At 39.0% G+C, this 27,740-nt stretch overlaps 1 protein-coding gene across 4 annotated transcripts in view; it reads left to right on the top strand.

Moving 5' to 3' along the window:
* The window catches only part of Pak1 (p21 (RAC1) activated kinase 1), a 120,119-nt gene that overhangs the window by 27,776 nt on the left and 64,603 nt on the right, over nt 1-27,740 (top strand). For 2 of the 4 annotated variants that reach the window (XM_040728241.1, XM_040728235.1), the window contains exon 1: nt 26,112-26,305. The exons of 1 other annotated variant lie outside the window; for it this stretch is intronic. The gene's annotated coding sequence lies outside the window, so the exon portion shown is untranslated. Of the gene's footprint in view, nt 1-7,613; nt 7,632-26,111; nt 26,306-27,740 lie in introns of those variants that run through there. One more of the 4 variants, XM_040728251.1, reaches the window with a different exon arrangement.

The raw sequence follows: 27,740 nt of genomic DNA, 5'->3' as shown, positions 1-27,740 counted from the left end.
GGCTCAAGCTCTTGTTAACTCTGTGAAGGTTTGAATAAATGTTTTGTACTTTCTAGGCCTTTTTGTTCTGTTTTCTAGGCCCTTTTCTTCATGTATTTTAATGTAGTGATTCTAGGTGACATTATCTGTTCAGGAAGAGACTCTGCAGCACAGAGACCTGATAATATTACAATATTATCTATTGCTTCAGATGTTCTTGAGTTGTAACTCCTCCACTTATTATCTATCTGTATTCTAAGTATTTGCTGAAGTCTCTTACTGTCAGATGTCTTTATCATTGGAGTTTATACCTTATGTATATCTTAAACTGTCATTTTAGCATGACTTGGGAGGGAACATGGATAAATGTTTTTAATCTGCCAACTTGAATTAGAAGCAAACTTCAAAAGAAGTTAAAGGAAAGATAAAATTGGATTTGTATCCGGAATTGCAAAAGCTTTGGAAGTAACATGCCATTACTTCTGTTGTATTATTGTAGTCACCCAGGCTAGCCCTTGTCTAGGTGAGTGAATATTACTTTTGACTTTGAGATCCAGACTATCTACAACATTTATAAAGGAGTGAACCTTAATAAGCAAGCTCTGATTTTGTTCCATTTTCCATGCTTGGTAGATATGGGGAGAATTCCCATATGTCTTTAAGGGATGGTTTCTGGGGATGCAAGGAGCAGGGACTCCTTCAGAAGTCTCTTGGGTCTCATTTCTCTACTAAGGATCTTTCTTAGTTAATAACACCATTGCCTGTTTCTACAAACAACAGGACACTAGTGAGATTTGGAACACCAAGGATTTCTTTGCTGTGTGGTACTGTCTGGTGAAATTATCCTCACTAGCCTGAGTACTTTAACTTTTTTTGGCTGTAGAGAAAATTAGCTGTGAGAACTGTATTTTTCTTCAGTCCTTGATATTTTTAAAAACTGGTTTCATTCATCTTCTGATCATTCTAAAGGAGAAGTGTGAGGAGATGGAAAGTGACGGGCTTTGAAATCAGTTTGGATTTGCATTGCAGTTTGGCTTTGATTCATAGTGTGATTCTAAGTCACAGTCTCTCTGACTTCAGTGCATTAAACTAAAGCATCAGGGCTTTGAAGTAGACTCACAGGTTACTGGGTAAATTTGGGAAGTGGGAAGAAGCTGAGGAAGTGGACTTACCCATCTCCATCTCAGACACAATAGTTCTACTTTTGTTTAAATGGTGAGGTTATTGTAAGATCTGATTGGAAAGAAATTGAGACTTTTTAAAAAGCTTAGAAACAAATTGCTGTAGTGATTAAAAGTCTTGTTAAAGTTCTCAGAAGAAAGGGGTTGGCTTTTTGATGTCACAGGAAGGAGCCTAAGGGTTATGAGGGTACCCTCTTTTCTGTGTTTCTGAAGATAGCAGCAACAGAACAGTACACCTAGATGACTCCTAAGAAACCTAGATTTTTTTTCCTCTTCCTCTTCCCTTTGAGAATTTTTAATTATTTATTTAAAGTGTTTGCAGATATAGGTATTAGTTGCCAATGTATATATCTCCTGTCCCAAAAGTGGTATAGGTTTTTCAGGGAATCTAGGACTTAAGGAATAAAGACCTTCTTTGGAAAGGCAGAGGACATGGAGCAGCTTTCCAGGTGGAGTAGAGAAGGGGAGGGCAAAAGAGGGAGGAATTCACTTGACACTTGCTTTTAGTTGTTTAGATCTCTTTTTTTCTTCTCTCTCTCTCTTTCTCTTTTTGGTTTTCCGAGACAGGGTTTCTCTGTATTGTTTTGGAGGCTGTCCTGGAACTCACTCTGTAGACCAGGCTGGCCTCGAACTCACAGAGATCCTCCTGCCTCTGCCTCCAGAGTGCTGGGATTAAAGGCGTGTGCCACCAACGCCTGGCTTCTTTTCTTCTCCTTTCTTTCTTTCTTTCTTTCTTTCTTTCTTTCTTTCTTTCTTTCTTTCTTTCTTTCTTTCTTTTTTTAGGTGGGCGGGCAGATATTGAGATAGGGTTTTTCTGTGAAGCCCTGACTGTCCTGGAACTCGATCTGTAGACCAGGCTGGCCTGGAATTCAGTCTCACCAGTTCTGGGATTAGTGGAATTAAAGGCATGCACTACCACACCTTATATTTTTATGGCTCCAGTGCTTACTGTTTTTTCCCTTACTATATAGCAAATAGCTGAGTGAAATTTAGCTGTCATCCTTCCCCCATTATGTTTTCTAACTTTCCAGATAAACATTCTGTTTTGGAAATAGAAGCCTAGAAAACAATGGTTTGGTAGAAGGATTGGAGCTAGGAGAAACTCATGTCTTCTGTTTACCTGTGTGACTTTGGGAAGACTTTATACCGTCTCAGTTTGTTTGGTTTGTAACCTAGGGATTGCTGTGAAGATTAAAGGTGAAAATGAGGTATAGCACTGCACTTGCTCCCATACTAAGTGCTTACTAGGTGTAAAATACTTGCTATTTTCATTCATATATCTTTGAGACTTTTGGATAGGTGCTAATTAAAAATTTAAAAGTAGTTTATGCTGGAGTAGCAAAAATTAGTACTTGATAAAATTTAGTCTTGCCAGATACATTTGTTTATAGTTTGAATCGGCAGTTTGTCTTTGGAATTGTTCAGGCTCTGAATGAAGCAATGAATGGCTCAAGGCCATCTAGTAGAGGCACCTGGCAGCTCAGCTTATAATACCACATTATCCAATGACTAGGGTAGTCTATAGTAGTATGGGTGTCTGGAGCTAGTAAATATACATACTAGGTTCCTAACTTCTGCTTTGAGGGTCATTCATCTATGTAGCCTGAGAAGTCAGTGGCTACCTACTGTTGGATAGAGCAGTATCTTATGTATTCTTATTCTCTTTAGATGTTTTCTCTGGTATGGATCTTACCCGCAGGTATACCTGACTCTATTCCTTGACAATTTAACCCTCTTTTCCTATAATTTAAGGAAAAGAGCCCTGAAAAGAGAAGACAAATATAACCATGATGCCCTGGGAATACAAAGGAGAGAGGAATGCAAAGGACCAGAAAACTTTAGGTCTTTCCCTATCCCCAACATAGTCTGTTAAAGGCTAGTCCTTCAATTATTGTGTGGAGAATTTTAAAACTCCCAAATAGGCATTTGACACAGCCTTTACCTTATTTTGGGATTCACACTGGAAGGTTCTTACCACATAGTTCCCAGCATCTGCTTACATTCTCCATAGTAGAGAACTATAGTGTTATTGGTGGTCATCTTCATGGCTGGGAATTTTGTCACTGAAAATGAAACTTCATACCACCATGGCTTCTAATTACTGGCCTCTCATATGAGAAAGTAGGCTCAGACAGATGAAATGATGCTTGGTAAGCCGGCCATTGATTGAGACTTTTCTATTCTGCCTTCAGCTGAAAGTATCATGCTATGTAGAGATTGAGTTTAGTTCTAGAACCTCAGATCATCCTTGTCTTTGCACAGATTGTTTTACCTAAATTTATTTTTGTATGTTTTTTCTCAACTTAGTAATAAAGACACCTACTGATTATGTAGTCTTACAACTGTTTTGTAGATGAATAACTCAAGGCCAAAAGAAATTCTCTGATATAACTGACTTACAGTAGCAATTCTTGGATCTTTTTCTATGGACAGTTCTTCTAGAGAAGCTGTTAGTAATCACTGAAACCTTTTCAGCACCATGTGGCCAGCCAGTGAACCTTGGGACTTCTATTAGCAATAAATGACAAGTCCTATTAAAACACAGCAACAGGACTGGGAATATAGCCCAGAGCACTTATTTAACATGTGTAGGGCCCTGGGTTCAATTCCCAGTACTGCAAAACAGCAGAACAAAGCAAAACTGTTAACACCAAAACAAAACACCATCTAGGGTATATTTGTCCTAAAACTAACAGGCTGTTTTTCAACTTTAGAAGAGAAGGTTAAGAATTTCACCCACAAGCATTTATGGCTTACAATAGAGTTTATAGACTGCTTTAGATGTAAACAAAAATACTGTATTCTAACTTCCACAAAAACATGGGAATTTTCCAACTTCTAGACATCTGTCAGAAAACTTTACTTTTCTTAGTTACTTGACTTCTTTCTTCTCCCTTTGTTCCCTTACTTCCCACTGCCCCCCAAGACAGGGTTTCTCCTTGTAGATCTGGCTGTCCTGGAACTTTGTAGACCAGGCTGGCCTCAAACTCAGATTTACACCTGCTTCTGCCTCCTACTTTCTGGGAGTAAAGGTGTGTGCCACCACTGCCTGTCTTACCTTTTTCTCCTTCATGGAAGTGTGCCTCATTATAGAAATTACCACATGCATTGGCACTGTGCTGTACTGAAAGAACTTTGATATTTGATCTGGGCAGCAGACCAGGGTTGTTTCTTGGATTGGAACAAAATACTAGACATACAGTTCGTGAAATGCTAGCTCCTGTTGTAATTATTTTTATTGTTGTTCATGCCTTTTCATCTCTTTTAATCTGTGAGTTTTTCAAGGTCAGTGTTGTTTCAAATTATTAAGTTATAACTATTAAATTGTAGATTTAAAATGCTAGGTTGGTTTTAAGAACCCATCAGAAAAAAAAGGTGTGTGTGTGTGTGTGTGTGTGTCTGTCTGTCTGTCTGTCTGCCTGCCTGCCTGCCTGCCTGCCTGCCTTAGTGCTGTAGTTTTAGCACTCAAGAACCAGGAGTTTCACAGCTAGAGCTACAGAGGTCCTGTGTGGATCCCCTACCCCCCAATGAGCAAAGCTTGTTTTATGAACCTTTGTTACAGTTTTACACTTAGATTTGTGTGTGTACATGTGCATGCATAGGTGTGTACTAAGGATCAATATAAAATGTGCTCTTATTGTAGGTTGTTGTCAAAACAGTTTAGGAAACTGGGAAAAGTTTACCTAATTCCTTTGTTTTTCTCTTCTTCCCTCCATCCTTCTTTCCCTCTTTTTCTCTCTCTTTTTTTTCCTTTTTTAAATTTAAATTAGAGACAAGTTTGTTTTACATGTTTTCCCTTTCCCTCCTCACCTCCCCTGCCCCCCACCGACCCTCTATCCCATCCCCTTTCTGCTCCCCAGGGAGGATGAGCCCTTCCATGGGAGATCTTCAAAATCTGTCATATCATTTGGAGCAGGGCCTAGACCCTCCCCTATGTGTCTAGGCTGATAGAGTACAGTGGGCTCTCAAAGTCCGTTTGTGCACAAGGGATAAATACTGATCCACTACCAGAGGCCCCATAGATTAACCAGACCTCCAAACTGATATCCATGTTCAGGGGGTCTGGATCAGTCCTATGCTGGTTTCCCAGCTATCAGTCTGGGGTCCATGAACTCCCCCTTAGCTGTTTCTGTGGGTTTCTCCAGCCTGGTCTTGACCTCTTTGCTTATCACTTCTCCATCTCTGCAACTAGATTCAGCTCAGTGTTTAGCTGTGGGTGTCTGCTTTTGATTCCATCAGGCTCTAGGATGGCATAGAAGGTAGTCAGTCATCTTATTATCAGAGAAGGGCATTTAAGGTAGTCCCTCGACTATTGCTAAGATTGTTAGTTGGGGACATCCTTGTAGATCTCACCTTTTTCTCTCAATTTTTTTTCAGAGTTTTACTGTGTAGTCAACCTGTAGCCTAGGTTGGCTTTTCTCTGTCTAGGGTGCTGGGATTACAAAATTGAGCCACCATGCTTAGTTTTGGTCCTTTTTTTTTTTTTTAAACCTGTCACAGAGTCTGGAAGAAATCTTCAGATTTATACGTAGTTAAGACAAGGCTTCCAGAATTGCTTATTATGTAATACAGACAGCAAGCAGAATAAATGTTCAAAGAAGGCAGAAACTGTCTTTAAAAAGTATTAGGCTGATAAGATGGCTCAGCAGGTAAAATTGCTTGTTGCCAAACCTGATGACTTGAGTTGTCCTCTGACCTCCACATGCAGGCTTTCCCTTCCCCCACTGTACTGAGATTCTATCATCTTTATAAAGACTAAAATTTCCATCACGTTTCTCCTGATAATCCCCAGGAGAAAATGCTTTTTCCTTTTCTCCAAGATGTTAGAGATTATTGTTAAAAGTGGGAAGAGCTAGGGCTAGTAGCTTGTATATCTGTAACCTTGATCACATGGCAGACGTAAGTGAGTCAATGTAAGTAAGGTTAAGATTTTTTGGTAACATTAAATTTTAAGTATTTGGGAGATGAGCAAAAACAAGTAAGAATTACATGTTAGATAGCCTTATAGGAGGAAATATTAGAATGAAACCTCAACATAAGTCTAGGTAAGGCTAAATTGTTGCTTAAAACTATGCATTAAAAGAAGTCAGGAGTGGTGGCACATACCTTTTATCTCAGCACCTGGGAAGAAGAGGTAGGCAGATCTCTGAGTTTGAGGCCAGTCTGGTCTACATAGTGAGTTCCAGGACAACCAGGGCTACACAAAGAAACCCTGTTTTCAGAAACAACAACAAAACTTACCAGAGAAACCAAAAGTTTTTATGATAAGCTAATGAAAAACACTCCATTAGGTATGCATGCTGTGGTCTCAAGCACTCAGGAGGCTGAGGACAGAAGGATTTATTTTAGTGAGTTTGAGGCCAGTTGAGCTACATAGTAAACTCCAGACCACCCTGGTTACAGAGTGAGACCTGCCTTAGAAAAAACCAAATACTCCTTTCAATAGTTCAGCAAAGTAGTTGAGAGCTATATTAGTGAAAGTTCTCTCTCAAATCTTTGTTATGAGGCTTTGCCTCTTGCAATTAGGGAGGATGTTACTTTCAAGCTAGAAACCTAGGAAAACCAGACATTTATCAGTCTGAATCTGAAGGCCTATGAATTAAGGCAGCTGATGATGTAAATCCTTTTTTGAGGGCTGGAAGAAGAGAGGACACATCTTTCAGACTGGCAGGCAGAAAGCAAAAGGGGTGAATTTCCCCCTTCATTCACCTTTTGTTCCATTCAGGTCCTAAAAGGACTGGACAATGCCTATCCACAGTGCAGAAGACACTCTGCTGAAGTCCACTGATTCAAATGTTAATGTCATCTTGAAACACCCACATACACACCAACAATATAATGTTTAATCTGGGCAGTCTGTGGCCAGTGGGTTGGCACTTGAAGTTAATCATCACAGCAGCTTACCTTTCTGGTGCCTAAAAAGTATAGGAATAAATTTCAGCTGTAACTATTGTATGAGTGACCTAAGGCAATTTAACTACCTCTCTAACCCCTACTTTCTTCATTTCTTAAATTAGTGTAAATAATACCTCAGAAACTGCTTGTAAATATTGAGTGAAGTAAGCTTATGACAGTGGCTGGCACATAATAAGCACTTGCTTAATGTCCATTCCCACCCCCACCCCCGTAGTGAGGCATTTGTCCTTGAAATACTGGGAAGAGCTAGATGTGAGAAATACCTGTATGTGTTGTTTGGTTACTCTCTGAAGCCCATTCTCCATGTTTCACTCACTAAGATACCCACAGATTTTTTTTTTCTCTTCAAAGCCACTTCCTGGGGGGGAAAGTCCAAAGTAAGCTGTTAAAACTTGCCTTTGGCCCCTCCCTGAGCCCAGTTCATTCCTGTAAGCTGGGAAAAGGAAATGAGTTCACATTGTCCAACCAAGCTAAACTTTTCAAGCAAATATCTGCCTAACCTTGGGAAGGAGTAGCAGTAGGTGTAGCTCTGCATGAAAGGGATCCCTGGGCAAGGTAAGTAGGAAGGCTTTTCTGGTTCAGTGCCCAGACTGGAGCTCAAGGGCAACTCTGAGTATGAGGGAAAGAGGCCACTAGTGCCTGTCCTTTGATGAAAGAACTAGATAATTGGTTCTAAACCTGTGGAATGGCGGAGAGAGGAAGAGGGGAAAGAGAAGAGAGAATACTTGCAAGGTATCTGAGACATATTTTTGTTTTAGCTCCTGGAAAAAGCAATAGCCTGGGCAGAGAAAAGAATAGCTGTTCTCCCACTGATCTTTGTTCTTTTGTAAATTTCTTGCCCATTCTGAATTTTAGTAAAGGTAGCTCTAAAATGTTTATCCCCACTTAATAAGGTATAGAAGATAGATTCATGTGTTAAAACAGTTCAGAAGTAGAACTTCTGTTTGACTTGTTTTATATATAGACCTTGAACTCATGATTCTTCTGTCTTCTAAGTGCTGGGTTTTACAGTTTAATCATGTTCATTCCTCAACCTCAGGATTTGTTATTTTAGGTAGTAGAATTCTCTGTTGGGTGGATGTGGAGTAGTACTAGTAATAGTAGGATTTTTATATAAAAATTGTGTGTGTCTGTGTTAGATTCATGTGTGTGCATAGAGATCAGTGGTCAACGTCGGATATCTTCCTCCATTGTTCTCCACCCTTTTTATTAAAACAAAACAACAAAAAATTTTACAGTGTTTTATCTGCTTGCATGTATGTTTACCAGGTGTGTGTGCCCCTGTTGGATTCCTTGGGTTGGGGTTATGGATGGTTGTAAGCTACCATGTGGGTGCTAGGAATTGAACCGGGATCCTCTACAAGAGCAATAAGTACTCATAATGGTTGAGGCATTTCTCCAGCCTCACCCATCTTATTTTTTGAGACCAGGTCTTTCACTGAACCTAGAGGTAGCCAGTAAACTACAGGGGTTTCTTTGTTTCTGTTTACCCAGTTCTGGGATTACAGGTTTGTGCTGCTGTATCTGGCCTTTTCCTGGGTGCTGGGGATCTGTACTTAGGTCCTTGTACTTGTGTAGAAAGCTCTTTTCACAATGAGCCATCTCCCCAGCTCCATTATAAGATGTTTAGCAGTGCCCTTGTTATCTATCTAATAGAAGCTAATATACCCATTACCTCACAAAGTTGTGGTATTCAGAAATGTCTAGATACTGCTAAATGTCATTGTGGGGGGGGGAAAATCAACTGTAACTGAGACTCAGTAATCTTCATGTATGTAAGTTATGGGGATAGCTAGATGGTAAAGCTAATATTAATATGATCTCCTATAGTATTCACTATGTGCCAGCTGCTGTTTAATCTACTTAATGATTTTAAGTTAAGTTCTGTTATTGAAGTTTTGTAGATCAGAAAATGGAGGGAAAGAAAGGTTAAATGAATTAATGCATGCTAATGTTGTTACAAGTATATGTTGTTAGGGACTACCCTAAGTTTTTTACCTGCATATTATTTGATTTAATCCTTACGTTCAATCTGTCAGGTGGTTCTGCTATTGTTTATAGATTTAGTTATGTATCTATTGCTAAGAATTGATAGCACACTGGGGTAAAGGCTTAATTTCTTTCTTTTTAAGGCTTTAGTCTTGTTTTCCTAATAAAACGTTGCAGTGTTCTGAGTACTTTTCCCCATTTTTTTTTTTTTTTTACTCCAAACGATATCGGGAAGTACCAATATTATCTATATTTTTGTGGTTAGGAAACTAAGAAGTGGGAGGTGATGGCATATGCCTTTTAATTCTAGCACTCAGGATTAAAGTACTAATCTCTGAGTTTGAGGCCAGCCTGGTATATAGATTGAGTTCCAGGACAGCCAGGGTTCCATAGAGAAAGCCTGTCTCAGAAAAGCAAAACAGAAACAGAGAAAAGAGGCTTGTGTGGATACATAGTACTAACTACATGAGCTGACTTGCATTTGTGTGCATCTTGACTATTAAGGATTGACCATAATGCTATCAGGTGTAAGGTAACAGAAATGCTAAGCCCCTGTTTGTGTTATAAGGTGAGCTAAGAGAAGCAACTTTTGGCTTGTAATCTTGGATTTGTTGGTAAAATTTCTACATCATATTGATTTGCAATGGCTGTGTGTTATGTGTACTCTTCTGCTAGCTGCCTGGGTCCTGCCACTGTTTCAGCCCCCAAATAACACATGAGATACTTTATTAAGTATAAATCTCTGTTGGCCATTGACTAGGGCTCCTTATTGGCTAGCTCTGTTTTAAGTATTAACCCATAACTACTAATATATGTATCTCTACATGGTTTTATCTTATTGAGAACGTCAGACTCATGTGTCCTCTCCTCCTGGGATCACATGGTGACTTCTCTCCTACTACACTTCCCAGAATCTTCCTTGTCTCCTGGTCCCGCCTATTTTGCTTCCTTATTGGCCAACAGTATTTTATTCATCAACCAGTAAGAGAAACATATGTACAGATGACTTTTCCCCCATCATCTCCTCTTTTCTGTCTAAATAAAAAGAAAGGTTTTAACCTTAACATAGTCAAATTACATATAACAAAACAGTTATTAAGCAAGAACTATAATTGCAATATTTAGTCCAATAACATTTAGCAAGATTTAAAGAAAATATTTTATCTATCTTATCTTTGTGAGTCTAAAGTCTTATATGTAGCTTATCTTTTATCATAACTAAGGAAAACTATAACCATGACTATCTGTCTTCAACTCCTTCAAAAACCACAGAAGGATAATATATAAACTCTAGAATTGACAGAGACATCTTGCTACCTGGTCAGTCACCCAAAGTTCTTCTCTAATGTTCCATCTTTGGCCCATGGACCATAGTGTGTCTGACAGACTCCTTAGCAAAGTAGGAAACTTTAAACTGTCTGTCTGTATTGACAGTTTGTCAGTCACTTTTCTCTGTGTCCTGTAGGATGTCTGAAGCAGGAACCCTGTAGCAATGTCCATCTTGTTTCAGCAGTCACTTTCCTGTGAGTCCTGCATGTCAAATAGTCAAGACAAAAGCAGTTTCTTGCCCAAATGACTAGTCTTGCCATATTGGAAGTAAACTCCATAATGAGTTTCTTCGATGCCCATCTTCCTCTCTGAAGTGATTGATATTGCCAGGGGCAGTTGTGTCTCACTGTCAAGAAAAACCCTAACCCATTTAAAATGCCATATTCTTTAGGTCTTTGAAAGGTTTGAAGAATGTCTATCCAATTGAAATATATCTCTATATATCTAGAAAAACCTAACTAACCTAACTATAAGTTTTGACTATTATAGGTAACTATAATCTGTACTTAATTATACATTACATTTTAAAATGAGTTATATAAACACAATACCTGAACAAGAGAAATGTACATACCACAAAATTGACCTTAAATTTGTGTCAATAAATGAAAATCCATTCCAACAAATTTTTCATTTCTATACCATAGCCCCCCTTTTACCTTTAAAAAGAGATTGATTGTGATCATTAACCATTTATAACCAACCCCATTTAAATGAAAACAAAAGTTTATAAACAAAATTTGGGAATTTGGGCATCGTTCATTCCAAACTACTTCCTGCTGTTAGGGGACACTGTCATGGGGATCATGAGAAAACAGAAACTTGGCCAAATCTTGGCTGTTATAGTCTGTAAGGCTGCATCATCTCAGCTGTTCTGGATGCTGGATCAGCTGGGCCACTGTTTCAGGGGGTCTTGCTTCATATTAGTCTGGAAGGAATCCACACCTTTTTATTTTTTGTAGAAACAAACAAAAAAGAAATTCTTTTCCCAAATAACCTGTCCTTAGACTTAAATTTTGAAGTCAAAGCAATTTTAAAATATATATTGGATTAATTTACCAGCATTTATAATTAAATATCTTTTAGCAGTTGTTCCTTCTTCAGCAACTAAAAAATTTAAAGATAATAAAATAACATACAGTATCCAGACTCTCTGTGTATTTTTCATCTTTATGTGACTTATTTATTTATTATTATAACTATTTCTTTACTATTATTTTTTTCCTTTTATGAGACGGGGTTACTTTGTTTATTTTTGCCTGTCTTGAAATTTACTCTGTATACCAAGCTGGCCTTAAATTATAGAAATCTGCCTGCCTCTGCCTTTGGAGTGCTGGGATTAAAGGCATATGCCACCATTGCTCAGCCATTCTGTTTCCATTTTCTCCCAAGTCTCTGTATATTTCTAAACTCATTGAAAACCCTGTAGAGGTTTATTCTGTCTGAGTCTGTCTTTATTGTAAATCTCTATCGTGAGTCTTATTCTGTTAAACAACATTGCTAAAAGTGCTGTATGCAGGTTTTTTTCACTGCTTATGTAAATTTGGAAACCATTCTTAAAGGAGCCACATGAGTCTCTGCTTGTCTCTAGCAAAACAGAGCCTGCTTGTCTCTAGCAAAACAGAGCCCACCAGAGAGAAATGCTGCTACCAAGAAGCCTTGCTTGTCTCTGTTGTTTTGTTTCTAAAACCCCTTTTTAAGTGTCTGTTAGATTTTAAGTGGGAGTTCATGCCCCAAGTCCAGGTGCCAATTCCATTATCAGCTGTGGAACACAAGTTGCAATTATGTTAAAATTGAAGTGCTTTTTAAAAATACTTAGCTTGAGTATTCTGTGTTGTAAACTCCATGAGTGTTAGAGATGGTTTTGTTAAACATAGACTTTTGTATGCAGTAGTTGTCTTATTTGTGAAAATACTGAATCATCAGTAAGCACATGGGAAGGAAAGAGATTAACAGAGGTTGATTTAGTCAAGATTATGCAGAATTTAGATAGTAATGTAGGACAAGTTCTGATTTTTCCTGTCCTCAGCCCTGAATTCTTTATAAACCACATGCTGCTTGCTTTTTATATGCTTGTCATGACTAGGGCTAAATAATTTTGTGCTGTTGACTTACACGTTCTTTCGTTTTCCTTTAACAAAAGTGATCAGCAGCTGTTCTTTTCTCTTTCCCATTGTTGGTTGCTTATAAGTAATGTCCTCCAGTACAGTCTCTGACCCCTGAATACCTGTCTCTGAAGGACCAGGGAAGCTGTGCTGTCTCTGCCAACCCAGAACTGGAAGTCATGTTACAGCTACTATTCTTGACAACTGCTTCCTATTTCAGTGATGACATGGTCAAAGCATACCAGCTAAAATAGAAAGTTAGTTTATAGGGAAGAAGACTTTTTAAAAAAAGATTTACTGTATACTCTTGGCTGGTCTGGAACTTGCCATGTTGACCAGACTGGCCTATAACTCACAATGATCTGCCTGCTTCCACCTTCTGAATGCTGGGATTAAAGACACCATCATACCTGGGTAACCTTTTTTGTTGGCAAGGGAGATGTGGTCAGTGCTAACAGCCTGTATGAATATACTTTAAAGCTTTCTTACCCTTAGTAATTTTGGAGAGCTGCTCATTTTTCTCTAGCTTATGGGGAAAAACCAAAAAGCTACTTGAATTTCCTAGTAAGGAAAATGTTTTTTTGTCTGTCAGTTTTAGTGGTTTTGGTTATCAATTCCAGTGGCAAAGGATACCTATTAAGAAAAATAAGTGTCTCAGATAATTTAATTGTATGTAAAGTATTTTCTTGTTTGTTTGTTTTTATAAAGGCAGGGGTTCCTATTGTATCCTTATTTTATAGATAAAGAAGCTAAGGTCCAGTGAGAAGTCATGATTACATAGGCAGTGGGTGGTAGAGTCAAGGTTTTAACTGAGGCCTACCTCTTAAGTCCAGTAGTTTTTTTTTTTTTTTGGTAGTTGTTTGTTTTTTGCTTCTTTACCACATCTATATCTGTGTTACGTTAAACAGCTTTGTTTTTGCTTATTTTTTGAGATAGGGTCTCCTGTAGCTCAGGGTGGCTTCAACTCTAAATCAGGATGTCTCTGAGCTTCTGATCCTCCTGCCTCTACTTCCTAAGTGCTGGATTTCAAGACTATGTCACTATGTATGGTTTTTTGTGGTTCTGAGGATGGAACCAAGGACTTCATGTATGCTAAGCAAGTACTCTACCAACTGAGCCACATCCCTAGTCTCTAACAGTTTTATTAAATAGAATTCACATACCATAAAATTCACATAAGCCATATACAATTCATTGTTATTTTAGTTTATTCAGAATTGTTTATACATCTAGTGCCACAATCTAGTTTTAGAATATTTGGTCATTCTATGAGAAACCTATTAGCATTCACTCAGTCTCTCATAACCTCATTGTCCTAGTCTTAGGCAATTTTAACTTACTATTTTATATCTGTAGATTTGATTTACTTTGTACATTGCCTGTAAGTGAAATCATACAACATGTAATCTTTGTGTGTGTGTTAAAGGTGCACATATGTAAGTACATGCATGGAGGCTAGATGAAGATGTCAGATATCCTTTATTGCTCTCTCCTAGATTCTTTTGAGACAAGGACTATTGTAGGACCTTTTTTGTCCTACCAGCCAGCTCGCAAATAACCACATGGAGACGTCTTATTATTTATGAAAGCTTGGCCAATAGCTTAGGTTTGTTACTAACTTGCTCTTACAACTTAAATTAATCCATATCTTTAATCTAAAGGTTTGGTTACCTTTACTTTGTACAGCCATGCTGCCTCCTTTCCATCTGCTGTTGACTCCTTCTTCCCAGGTATCTCTGTCCTTCTTCCCAGGATCCTCTCTGTCTGAAAATCCTGCCTATCTATTGGCTGTTCAGCTTTTTATTAAACCAATCTGAGTGAGAAATCTTCACAGTGCATAAAAAGATTATTCCACAACCAAGGGCTAAGCCTGGAGCTACCTATCTTTTTGTTTTTCTTTTTGTTTTTGGCTAGGCTGCTGGCCAGCAAGTTCCAGCAATCTTTCTCCCTTCATCCCTGAAGTTATAGGTATTTATGACTACACCTGGATTTTTATGTGTGGAGTTAGTTAGGGGTTTGAACATTTTAGGTCTTCACTGTATTCTTCATATTTTAAAATTTTTTGATATGTTATAATAGTTATTTATCCACATTTGATAGACTAAAATGTCCAGATCAGAGAAACACATAACTACCTCAAAGGACAGAGTCAAGAGTCAGAACTGGATTCAACTTCAAAGACTATATTTTTTCTATTTAATTTTATTTCCTTTTGGTAAGGAGATCTTTCCCTCTGGTGCTCTCTCCTTTTGGGAAAAAAAAGGTCTTGACATTATGGGTGATATTGGTCCTTTTTATGGAAGGATAAATTTTGCTCTTGTTGACAGTTCTGACTTGTCTCCATAACCTAAACATTTTTGAACACTGGAGGAGATGGTAGGTCTGAGACTAATTTAGTCACTGATTATTTGGATACTCAAAGGACTGGACTGAAATAGCAACAAGCATCTTTAGAACAATAGAGCAATGTCCCAGTGTTGAAGGAAATTTGGGGTCAGTAAGCTTTTTACCTAATAGGTAAATCTTTTTCTACTGAAATCCTCACCGAAGGCCAAAAGAAACTAGTATCCTGTGAACCTTACCAAAACACTAGTTGAGAAGATAATTTGACTCTGTAGTACCTTCTCTTTTATATAACCCTGACATTAGTCAGTATCAGATGTATAAGTTTATCATCTTTATAGAAGGTAGTCTATAAGCTCTGTATAGCATAAAGGAATAAGCAGTGGTTCTCAGCCTTCCAAATGCTGTGACCCTGTAATATAGTTCCTCATGTTGTGGTGATCCTCAACCATAAAATTATTTTCATTGCTTCTTCATAACTGTAATTTTGCTACTGTTATGAAGTGTAATGTAAATATCTGTGTTTTCCAATGGTCTTAGGCAACTTCTGTGAAAGGGATCCCAACTCACAGGTTGAGAACCATCGGAATAAGGTTTAGCCTTAGCTTTAGTCTTAACATTATTATGTGACTGTGTGATGCTAGAGTAATGGCTTATTCACTATCACAAGCAGCTAGTGTGCTTCAGGTTCTCATCATTGTCTTATTTTTCATCAAACTTTTCTTTTGAAATTATAACAGACTATTTTGTCTGGCTAATTTGAACCTTAGTACTGTGAGGAGGATATTCTGAGGGGAAGGAGATACTTGATAAAGCCTTTCTACTTTTCATAGTCAGAACAATGTCCCATTCCCCTGTGTGCTGAAGTACTTTCTACATTCTTCATTGTGTGTGTGTGTGTGTGTGTGTGTGTGTGTGTGTGTGCCTGAGTGATTAATTCTGCACATCTGTGCTGCCTCTGATTACTTTGGCTGCTCCTTCAGTATACTCAGTATAGGCACTGCATTTAGCAGATATTTAGGATGGATGATGGAACATGTGAAGGGAATGAATTCTGGGTAGTGAAGCTACTATAGTGATTAATCTGTTACTTTCATTTGAAATCCATTCTTATCCCTCACGGAGCTATGAAAAGCTCCAAGTACAGGAACCAGGTTTAGATGCTGGGCACCACAGGGCCTAAATGTCTATGTTCTGCCAGAGCTCTTTCTGAGATTACATATTCATACTATCCTCTGCCTTTGTAAATTCTAAATGCATCCTTTACATTTTCCCCCCTATACTGTCATCCTGAAGAAAAGAATTCCTGGCCTCAAGCATATGGGTATTTAAGCTGCAAACAACAGGCATGTCAGTCTATCAAAAAAGTCTGTCCTAGTTTGCCTGAAGGCCCACATTATGTCATCATGTGACATCTGAAAGTATGTCTACCATTCAGTCTGTCTGCAGAGTCACTAAGGCAAAGGAGGACTTTAGACTTTCTCAGTGACTTAGTTGGCATTGTTTTGGTTTGTGTAGGACCCACATGGAGAAAGGAAGCCATTTAGTCTGGGTTACTTGAAGGATGGTGGAACTGTCTGGGAAGGAAGAGAAGCTCAGTTCTTAGGGCTTACTGGTTTACCCCCTTGTTCAAACCATAGCTGAACCTCTCTTATTTGTGAATCCATTTCTTTAGACCTTTATCTTTTCCATTGTAAGTTGGAACTTTTTGGATTTATGTTTATTCATTGTTGTTTTGTGATAATAGCAGTGATTAGCAAAGAATGGATTGTTCATATTTGTATTTTCACTTATGATTTTTTTTCTTTTTTTTTGAGACAGGGTCTAATTCCTGGCTGGCCTGGAATTTACTGTGTAAACAAGGCTGGCTTCAAATTCACAGAGTTCCACCTGCCTCTGTCTCCTGAGTGCTGGGAATAAAGGTGTGCCATCATGCCTGGCCTCCCAGTCAAGTTCTCTCTCTCTCTCTCTCTCTCTCTCTCTCCCTCCCTCCCTCCCTCCCTCCCTTCCTTCCTCCCTTCCTTCTTTTCTTTTTTTGTAAAATAATCTCAAAATTGAGATTGGGATATTTCTGTCTCCACAGGAATGGAATCAAGGTGTTTATCTTTATCTACATGGCCAGCTGTTATTATGATTCATTCTCAGGAACTCAAGATGACTACCTAGTGGTATTTGAATTTAAAGAGGAATAAAGCTTATTTTCAGTAATTGGGAAGTAGTATAGAAATGTATATAACATGATGGAATAGATTCTATTTCAAGCTATGGTATTACTAGGTTTATAGTCTTTGTCAAGTATTAAGCTTTTTGTGTCTCATTTTTCTCATTTGTAAAATGAAGATAATTAAGGTAATGTGTGTGTGTGTTTGTGTGTGTGTCTATACATTTGTATGTATAGGTGGATATGTGCTTGAGTGAGTGTGGAGGTCATAGGTAGTTGTTGAATCTTGGTGTCTATCATAAAGAGACAGAATCTCTCACTGAAGGTAGAACTCTTCCGTTTGACTATATTGGTTGGCCAGTGAGCTCCAGGAATCTACCTGTCTCTGTTGTTTACCAGCTTCTAGTGCTGTGATTATAGGTACATATATGGTGCTGCATTTGTGTTTTATATGAGTGCTAGGTATCTGAATTTGGGATAGCAGGCACTTTACTGAGTCATCTTCCTAGCCCCTAAAGTTGAGTTTTTAATTTTAAAAACATGTTCATTTATTCATTCTTGTGTGTGTGTGTACACAGTTGAGGGGGAGTGTGCCAAATTGTGTGAGTAAGGTTGTTCTGAAATACGGACAGTGAGTGACCTAGGTTTTACTAGTACAAAATGCCTACACCACACATTTAGAACTTGAAGACCTAAGTGAGAAAGTAATGGGTGCTAAGTTTCTTCTAGAGGTTGAGGCATTATTTACAATGCTATGTTTCTGGCATTAGTGCTATGGTTGTTGTAGTGAAGATGAAGCTGTGATACCATTTGTGGCATCTAGTGAAGCAGCTGCAGCAGTTTCTTTGAACTAGTTCTTCAGTGTAGCTTTGTGCTTTGTCCTGAAAGGTTAGCATCAAGCCCTTTTCTCCCTTCATTTCCATAGCTTGTGAGCCACTCAATATTAGTAAGTTCATTTTCTACTTAATTATGTAGGCCTTGCACTTAAAGAACACTTGGCTGCTGCCTCTGGGACATATCTGACATGTCACCTGGTTTTGTAATAAAAATTTTATTGAATTACAGCTACATTTTCATTTGTATATTGTCTGTGGCTACCTTTATGCTAAGAAAGTAGAGTTGAGTAGTTGAGACAGGAATGAAAAGCCTAAAATATTTGACCTTTTACAAAAAAATTCCCAGCTCCTGCTTTAATGGATATTTGTCTCGTAACAGAATACTGTTTGCTTTATCAAACAATGAGTGTGGTGATATATTGTTTATGATTTATTAAAGCCACTGGAGATCAGAATAGCAAAGCAGCCATACTGGTTAGCCATAGAAACCAGGTACACACTTTTAACCCCAGGACTCAAGAGGTGGACAGATCTCTGTTAATTCAAGGCCACACTGACTACACGAAGTTGATCCAGTCCTAAAAGAAACAGCTCACACAAAGGTGATCTCAGCACTTGGGATTACATGACTTTAGTTCTTGCACTAGGGAGGTGAAGACTGGTGGATATGGCTGAGCAGAGAAAGGAGTAAAAGGAGGAGGAGACAGGAATTCAGAGCCTTTTGCCTTTGAGGATTTGTGGAGCCAGGGTTGCCATTTCAGCTGGGTAGAGGTAAGATCTACTGGCTTGACTGGTTTGCTTCTCTAATCTTCAGCTTGGAGCTTGAACCCCAGTATCTGTCCCTGGGTCTTTTATTTGGTGTAACAAATGAGTGTTTTGCTTTACTTCCAGTTTCATCAGAGCAAAATTTGGCCCTGAATTGCAATGGTTATTTTTAGGATGGTGGTAGTATGCTTCAGTTTTCTTTTTATTACCTGAGTAATATGTTGAATGTATTTTATATGCATAAATATCCTGAAAGTCATTTTTAAAATGAGTGTTAATGCTTATTTCTCTGAATTTTTTGTTTAAAGGACTTATTAGGAATATAAAAATTATAAAGTGTGTTTATTTATTTATTTTTGTTTTTGTTTTTCAGACAGGGTTTCTCTGTGGCATTGTAGGCTGTCCTGGAACTAGCTCTCGTAGACTAGGCTGGTCTTGAACTCACAGAGATCTGCCTGCCTCTGCCTCCCGAGTACTGGGACTAAAGGTGTGCGCCACCACTGCCCGGCTAAAGTGTGTTTATTATATACTCATAGTTTCTGTAATCTAATGGTAATAAGAGGAATTCACTTATGGTTAGCAATCAGTGGCTACAGATAATAATAATGACAATAATAAGTAAGGGACCAGTGGTTAATAAGGAATTTGTGTTTCTGACTACTAAAAATAATTTTTTTCATGATTTTTCTGTATTTTGTGCTTTACATCGGCAGTATTTTCAGCTATATGTAATAAGAAACCTAACAGTAATCTGAAATGTAAAAATTCTTTACTCAAGGAGGAAGATCGCTGATGGCTGACATGAGCTCAAATACACCAGCACATAGAAACCAGATGTTTTGTCTTCCCTTACTGGCTAACTTTAGAGTATTTGCTTTCAAGCCTTGTGCTGTGACATCTTGGGCCTGTGGCGAGGCAGGACATCATGTCAGGGAGTACATCGTAGAGCAAAGCTTAGCACAAACAATAAAAACCCACAGACAGATATTGGGGTTCAAGTTGAAGATCAGAAAAGCAAAGCAGCCTACCACTAGAGAGTTCTTACCTCTACAAAGACTCAGACCAACAGAGGCGATCCTGTCCTCAGTGTGATTGCAGACTGACTCGATTCTATCTCTTCCCATCTTACGTTCCTCTCTAGTGCTAGTATTAAAGGCTTGCACCACTACCAATGGGTCTTTATGGCTAACTAGGGTTGCTACTGAGATTAATGGTGTGTGCCACCACTGCCTGGCCTGTATGACTGTGGTTAGCTTTGGACTTTGATCTTCAGGCAAGCTTTATTTGTTATATCATAAACAAAATGTCACCACAAAAGTCAGTCTCCTCATGGCTAGGAAGCATAAGTGAGGAAGAAGAATAGGCCAGGATCCTTCATGAGCACATCTCTCATCCCACCACTTCCCAACAGCACCAAACTGGGACCAGGTCTCTTCACAAATGAACTTTTGGGTAAATACTAGATTCAAACAATCAGCCAAAATATTACCTTTCCCATGAGGCTTACCCTCATTCTCCAATTGTAATTTGTGTTTCCCCTTTCTTTTCTTCTTGGCTTTGTTGCAAGTATATTTTAATTTATGTGGCTTTGTGACTGGCTGTTGCCAAATAGATTTTACTTTTTCCATTTGTCTGTTTTTACTTGTTTGTTTTATTGATACAGTTTCTTGAATCTGAGACTGATCCCAAACTTACTGTATAGCCAAGGATGTCATTGATGGTCCTCCTGTCTCCACTTCCATGTGCTAGGGTGATGGTTGTGTGCCACCACACAGCCTCCTGATTGCTGGGATTATAGGGATGTGCACCATACAAAGTTTTATAATATAGTTTTAAAGCTGGATAGCATGATGCTTCCAGCTTCTTTGTCTTTTGGTCTTATGCTTCCATACTACTTAAAGTATTTTGAAAGCTATTATTTATTTTATACTCTACCTCATTTCAGAAAGTGTTCTTGATAAGCTTTGTCATCTGATTACTTCAGGAAAGAATGACACATTGCTTGGTTATTTTATTCCCTAATTACCACTGTTGACTAACTTTCTCATGTATTTAGTTATGCTATCAGTAGATTATAATTTCCATTTAGCAAATATTTAAAATTGTTTGTGGTTGCAAAAGAAAACCAATTCAAACCCTATAGCTAGGATTACTAGTAGGATCTAGTCATAGTAGGTACTAGTTAAATATGTAAGCAGGTAAATTGAAAGCTTTAGTTTCTAAACCATTTTTTCTAATTAATATTGGTCGTTAGCTTTTATAATAGAGTTAGCAAGTGGTACATGCTCATGTGCCTACATAGGCCAGACCCAGTTATGTCTAAGAAGACTTCACAGACAAAACATTGCTGTCTAAGGTCCATAGCTTATAATTTGTCAATTATTTACTTTGTAAATCAAAGGGCTATATAATAAATACAAGGAAGTTACTACACAGAACTGCTAACTCATGTAGATTTCAGTAAGTCATATTATCTTGATTTAATTTCTGTTTTCAAATATATTGCCTTATCTCTAAGTTCCCTTCTCCTCACTCAGTTCTGCCTTTCTCCCTTCCTTTCTTATTGTTTTAGAGACAAGATGCCACTCTGTATTACTGACTGGCTTCAGTTTTGCAGTGATTTCCCTATCTGTGCATCCTGCATCCTGAGTGCTAGAATTGTAACTGTGCACCACCACACCTGGCATTGCTTTTCGTCTTTGATCATAAACTATTGTTAGTTTTCAATAATAAATAAAACAGCTGGATTCTCATCAGCATGCCTCAATTCTACAAGTCTGTGTGTCATCAGAGGGAGCCAAGTTTTTTTAAAGGGTCAATACTTTTTTTCTTATTTTAAAAATTAAAATATAATTACATAATTTCTCCCTTTCCTCCTACCTTTTATGGAAAGGGAGCCAAATTTCCTATATAGTACTGAAAATGAGAGGGGGCACAGTGAAGGGGGTCAATGATGACATTTGATTGCCTGTGCTAGTTATCTATAAAAATAGTGGTTTTTATAGATAATTTTTCCATACTATGCGATAGTTTTTTTGTTTCTTCTACTTCATTCTACATATTTAGTTATCTAGTATATCACTTTTTAGTCTGTATGTTTGTGGGTGTTTTTGTTTTTGTAAGATCTCACTATATAGCTGTAAAGTCCTGACTGGCCTGATGCTCACTATGTAGACCCAGAGATCCTCCTATTTCTGTCTCCTGAGTGCTGGGATTAAAGTTGTAAAGTTGTATTTTACCATGCCTGGCCATCTTGTGTCTTTTTTTTTTTTAATGGGGTTTCTATGTGTAACAGCCCTAGCTTTCCTTGCTAGCTTTGTAGACCATGCTGGCCTCAAACTCACAGAGATCTGCCTGCCTCTGTCTCTGAGTGCTGGGATTAAGGGTGAGCACCACCACTGCTGGTTTTTTTTTTTTTTTAAGATAGGGTATAGCTCAGGCTAGCTTAGCTTGCTTTGTAGCTGAGAATAGCTTGGAATTACAGATCCTACTGCCTATACCTCCAAACTGCAGGGATAACAGGTGTGTTACTTTGTCTGGATTAATTTTTAGTTATCCTACATATGTCCACCTCTGTTAGTGATTTCCTGTATATATAGGTAATTTTTTCATCATTTTAAATCTCTAAAATCTAGAACATGCAAGAGCACTTCATGTACTTGGGTGGTGGTTCAGGCATGTAATCCTAGCTATTGGGGAGGTTGAGGCAGGAAAACCACAAGTTCAAGGCTTGCCTGGGCTACAGAGTGAGTTCAAAGATAACCTGGACAATTTAGTGTCATCTTGTTTCGAAAAGGGAAGAGAAGTAAAAAGAAGGATAGGGGGTATATTTCGTTGATAACAGGCTTGTCTGGCATTGGGTCTCAAAGTCTGAAAGCCCAGTACTGCAGAGAGATAAAAAAAAAAAGTTCATGATAAATGTTTAATAAATATTTCAAAAAACTGCATAATTATGATTTTTGTAGATTTGCAGATGGTAATGGCTAGAAGGGAAAGCCAGTGTGCTAGATTACAGACTGAATAGATGCCCTGAAGTTGACAAGATGAAATCTAAGCAGACTGTTAAATTCTGCATTTTAAGTCTCCAAGAAATGGCAACATATGAACTGAAGGAGACTTAGCATGATGCTATTCTTATGAAAATAGTGGTTTGGGCAGTTCACTGTCACACAAAGGCATTGCAGTGGTTAACACTTTAGTTTTTGAATTATTAGAAGTATTAAGTATAGTTGAAGGAGATAATATTAGCACTATGAAGAGACAGATTGTATTTAAGAGTAATTCCTTGGGGTCATTGCAATCAGCTCTGTGTTTAGTAGAGGTTACCCTAGAATACCACCAAAGTATAGTTTGTACTGTTCACAGTCTGTAGTGAGAAAGGCATAGAAATTTAGAAGTATTTAGATACTTTTAGCAATTTGACAGTCATTTTATGTCTAATGAGTTTTGTTAAAAAGAAAGTGCTTCTTCTTCTTCTCCTCCTCCTCCTCCTTTTTTTTTTTTTTTTTTTTTTTTTTGTGACTTTGGAGGCTGTCCTGGAACTAGCTCTTGTAGACCAGGCTGGTCTCGAACTCACAGCCATCTTCCTGCCTCTGCCTCCCAAGTGCTGGGATTAAAGGTGTACGCTACCACCGCCAGGGTAAGTGCATCTTATTATTATTATTTTTTTAATTTAAATTAGAAACATGAATGCTTCACACATCAATCCCATCTCCCTCTCCCTCCCCTCCTCCCCTGTCCCCACCCCCCAAGGCTCCCCAGCCCTCCTCCCAATCCCACTCTGATCCCCAGGGAGGGTGAGGCCCTCCATGGGGGAATCTCCAGAGTCTGTCATTTCATCCAGGGCAGGGCCTAGGCCCTCTCCCAAGAGTCCTCATTGTGGGATGGGCACACAAAGTAAGTGCATCTTATTCTTGCCTGTGAGGTCTTTCTTTCTTTCTTTCTTTCTTTCTTTCTTTCTTTCTTTCTTTCTTTCTTTCTTTCTTTCTTTCTTTCTCTCTCTCTCTCTCTCTCTCTCTCTCCCTCCCTCCCTCTCTCTTTCTCTCTTTCTTTCTCTCTTTCTTTCTCTCTTTCTTTCTTTCTTTCTTTCTTTCTTTCTTTCTTTCTTTCTTTCTTTCTTTCTTTCTTTCAGTTTTTTGAGACAGGGTTTCTCTGTGTAGCTTTGGAGCCTGTCCTGGAACTTGCTCTGTAGACCAGGCTGGCCTCAAACTCACAGATATCTACCTGCTTCTGCCTCCCGAGTGCTGGGATTAAAGGTGTGTGCTACCACTGCCTGGCTAAGTTTTTTTTTTTCTTAATACTTTCTCTTTTATAACCATTTTCAGAGCAGTTATAGATTAAAAAATTGAACAGAACATACATTGAGCCCTCTCCAGCTTTTAGTTTCTTCTATTATCAGAATTGTACAGTATAATTGGTTGAACCAGTATTGAACACATTATTATTGACTGAAATCTGTAGTTTGAATTAGTTTATTCTTTCTGTTGTGTGTGTAGTTTTGTAAGTGTTGAAAAATGTATAATACCATGTATTTATTATTACAGCAGTATAAGACTCTCTACTCTAAATGTCCCATGCTTTACCTATTTATTTGTTAAGCTTTCTCTTCCTATGCTTATACTGTTTTTGTAGTTTTCCTTTCCTAGGATACCATGTAGTTGCAATCATGCAGTGCTTTTTTCCGAATGGCTTCTTTCACTAGCATCCTAAATTTAAGGTTTTATCATGTCCCTTTCTTTGTAGCTTGACAGTTTCTTTTTTTGCATATGCTATTGTGTGGACTTATAATTTATTCATTTACTAATTAAAGAATGTCTTGATTGCTTCTCGTGTGGGGCTGTTGTATGTACAAGGGTTTTTTTTTTGGGATGGGCTATAATCAATTTTCATTTGGGTAAAAACTTAGCTGTTCAATTGCTGAATTGCTTGCTAAGCCTATATTTAGCTTTGTAATTCATCAGCAATGAGAGTTCCTGCTGTTTCACATCATCTTCATCATTGTTGTTAATTAGTATTTGGGACTTTAGCATTTTCTCTGGTAGGAATTAATAGTAGTATCACATCATTGTTTAAATTTGCAGTTCCCCAGTGCCTTACTATGTTGAGTATCTTTTTGTATGATTGTTGTCTTTGGCAAACCTTTTGTTCAAATCTTTTGCCTCTACCTGCTTTTTTTTTTTTTAAGGATTTATTTATTTAATGTGTGTGGGTCCTCTATCTGCATGTATGCCTTTATGGCAGAAGAAGTCATCAGATCCCATTAAAGATGGTTGTGAGCCACCATGTGGTTGCTGGGAAATTGAACTCAGGACCTCTGGAAGAGCAGCCAATGCTCTTAACCATTGAGTCATCTCTCCAGCCTTCTTACCTGATTTTAAAGATAAGGTCTTACCATGTAGCCTAAGTTATTCTGGAACTCATGATCTACCTGCTTCAGTTTTCTAAGTACTCTACCAGTTTGCTAATAATCCCAGCCATTTTGTTCTCATTTATTTATTTATTCACCTTCCTACCTGCCTGTTTGTTTGTTTGTTTATTGGTGTGGTATGCACATGTCTGAGCATGCATGTGAAAGTCAGAGGACAGTTTTGTGGAGTCAGTTCTCTTTTCCTACCTCTAAGTGGGTTCTGGGAATTGAAGTTAGGTTGTCAGGTTTATGCAGCCAGTGTTTTTACCCACTGAGCCATCTCACTGGTCCTAAAATATTGCCAGTGCAACTGCAGCTCCATAGTTCGTGGATCTTCACCCAACTCAACCCCCACTCCCACCCTATGATCGAACCTAAGACCTTGTGCGTTTCAGTCAAGTGTTCTACCATTGAGCTACAGTCTCCAGCTGCTTCCTCTATTTTTTTTTAATTAGGTTGTTTTCTCATTGCTAAATTTTAAGAATTTTTTCTGTATTTTGGGTACAAATCCTTTATGTACTTTGCATATGTACATAAAGCACATTATGGGCCTGGCGTTGGTGGCACAAGCCTTTAATCCTTAGCACTCCGGAGGCAGAGGCAGGAGGATTGCTGTGATTTGGAGACCAGCCTGGTATACAAGAGCTACTTCCAGGACAGCCTCCAAAGCCACAGAGAAACCCTGTCTCGAAAAACAAAACAAAACAAAACAAAAAAAAAAAAAAAAAAAGAGAGAGAGAGACAGAGACAGAGACAGAGACAGAGATGCATTTTCCCCTCTCCATTCTAGTCTGAATGAACCTTGAATCTGATTTGAGGAGGTCTAGGAGAGACTCCTCAATACCCGGCTGCAAAATAAGGTACAGAAGACCTCTTGGGGCTCAGGGGGCCTCTGGCGGCTTCTAGACAGCCTGCCTAGCATCTCTTGTTGGAGCCTGAGTTGGGAGAACAGTGGAGTCAACCAGAATGGTAGGAATGTAGCTACTTCCCACCCCTCAGCGCTTCAGAAAGAAAGGGGCGGGGGGAGCGCTCTCCCCGCCCCCTTCCCCTCCCTTTCTCTGTTCCTCCCTCCCTCCCTCCCTCCCCGCCCCTTCACTGAACCACTGTGTCTTTACTGCCGCCCTGAGTGTGCTGCTCCTCTGGAGCTGGGTGGCTGCTCTGCTGCGCCCAGCCGAATCCAGCCTGTTAGGCTGGTTCAGACCCGGCTTTGTCGCAACTGCTGAGCCAGGAGAGGTGCGGCGCTGCGACAGATACATAAGACCATCAGAGATGCTGGGCCCCGCACTCCCCGCCAGGTAATGCCGGCCTTTCCTGGGCCTGGCACAGCTAGACTGAGCTAGGGTAGGACGAGGGGGGTGTCTTGCTGCTCTCCGGGGTAGAATGGAGGAGCATTACTTTCCACTTACCTTAAGGGACTCTTAATGAGGGAAGGGCCTCAGTGTGGAACCTCGAGATAAGCCCACTCAGGGCTAGGCCTTTGCTGGAATTAGAGCTCTGGCTAGGGAAGGTTATGAAGGGGAAGCTGGATTTTTGGGGAACTATGTACCTCGGGGGCCCCGCTCCTTTGTAAGCATGCTTCTGTTTAGTGACCTAGGTGATGCTTTTCTGTGCCTTGCTTTAGCTGATGGCTTCCTGGGACCAGAGGTACTGCTCCTGGTAGAAGATGCAGTGAAGATAGGAGACCCCTGGAGCTGTTCCTGTTTAGGCAGCCTCTGTGAGCCTCAGTTTCCTTTTTTGTAGAGGAGGGTTTAATGTTTGTAACTGTGGCTTTCCTAGGCTGCCAGATTTTCTTGGAAAGGTCAGCTAGATAGAGAGAGAGGAGCTGGCCTTCTGTGTGTATCTTGCTGGTCTGATTAGAACCAGTGACTTCAGGGCAAGACAGGAAATGCTGATGCTCTTCTTAGGGGCAAGTGTAGGTATGTTGACTGTAGGGAGGTGGGGTTGAGAAGAAACAGGTGAAAGTATGTTAAAATTTTCCCTGAACTGGCCAATTCTGTGATACTTAGGCCATGGCTATAAACTAGGCTGTCTTCTGTGGAGCCCTGTTATTGATCTGCTAAGTAAACTGCAGACCTTGAGATTGTGTAATGCCTTAATCACTATAATTCCTTCCTTTATTATTTGGCACCAAGAAATAAAAGTACTAATGTACCTTGATTATTTTGGGCTTTCTTTCTCATCTTAATTTCAAAAAAGCTATGTATTTCCTCTGACAAGCCTTCCTCTCCTTCCTCTTCCGTTTAGTCATTTTTCCTTGCCTGCCCCCTCACCTGTTTCCTATCGCACCATTTTTCTTTCTTCCTTTTCTTGTGCTTATGCTTTCCACTTTTTCTCTTCCCCCCATAACCAGTTGTTTTTGTTTTTTGTTTTTTTCTTTTCTCCCCTGTGTCCTCTCCCTCTTGGTTAGGCCCTCTTCTCTTTTCCTTTTAGAATTTTTGATTGTACTTTCTCTGTGGTAGTAGGTTGCTGGTTTGTAGGGGGGCCTTTGTTGTGATGTTTGTAAGGTTCAAACATTCTAGCTTTCTTGTTTTCAGTTAAACTCTATTTTCTTTATGTGCCAGGCTCTCTCATTACTGCCCTCAGGCTGTGTTTTGGTGCCTCCCAATAAGCAATCCTTCTTTCTGGTTTAATTCCCCATCTTTTTCCTTGAGCCAAAGCAGAACACGGGCAGTAGGGGAAAAGCACAATAGAAAGTCAATAGTTTGGAGGCTGGAGCTGGAGAATAAGTAC

This window comes from Mesocricetus auratus, unplaced genomic scaffold, assembly GCF_017639785.1.
Source record: "Mesocricetus auratus isolate SY011 unplaced genomic scaffold, BCM_Maur_2.0 Super-Scaffold_4256, whole genome shotgun sequence".
Lineage (NCBI taxonomy): Eukaryota > Metazoa > Chordata > Mammalia > Rodentia > Cricetidae > Mesocricetus > Mesocricetus auratus.
This window is presented reverse-complemented; position numbering and strand designations above follow the sequence as displayed.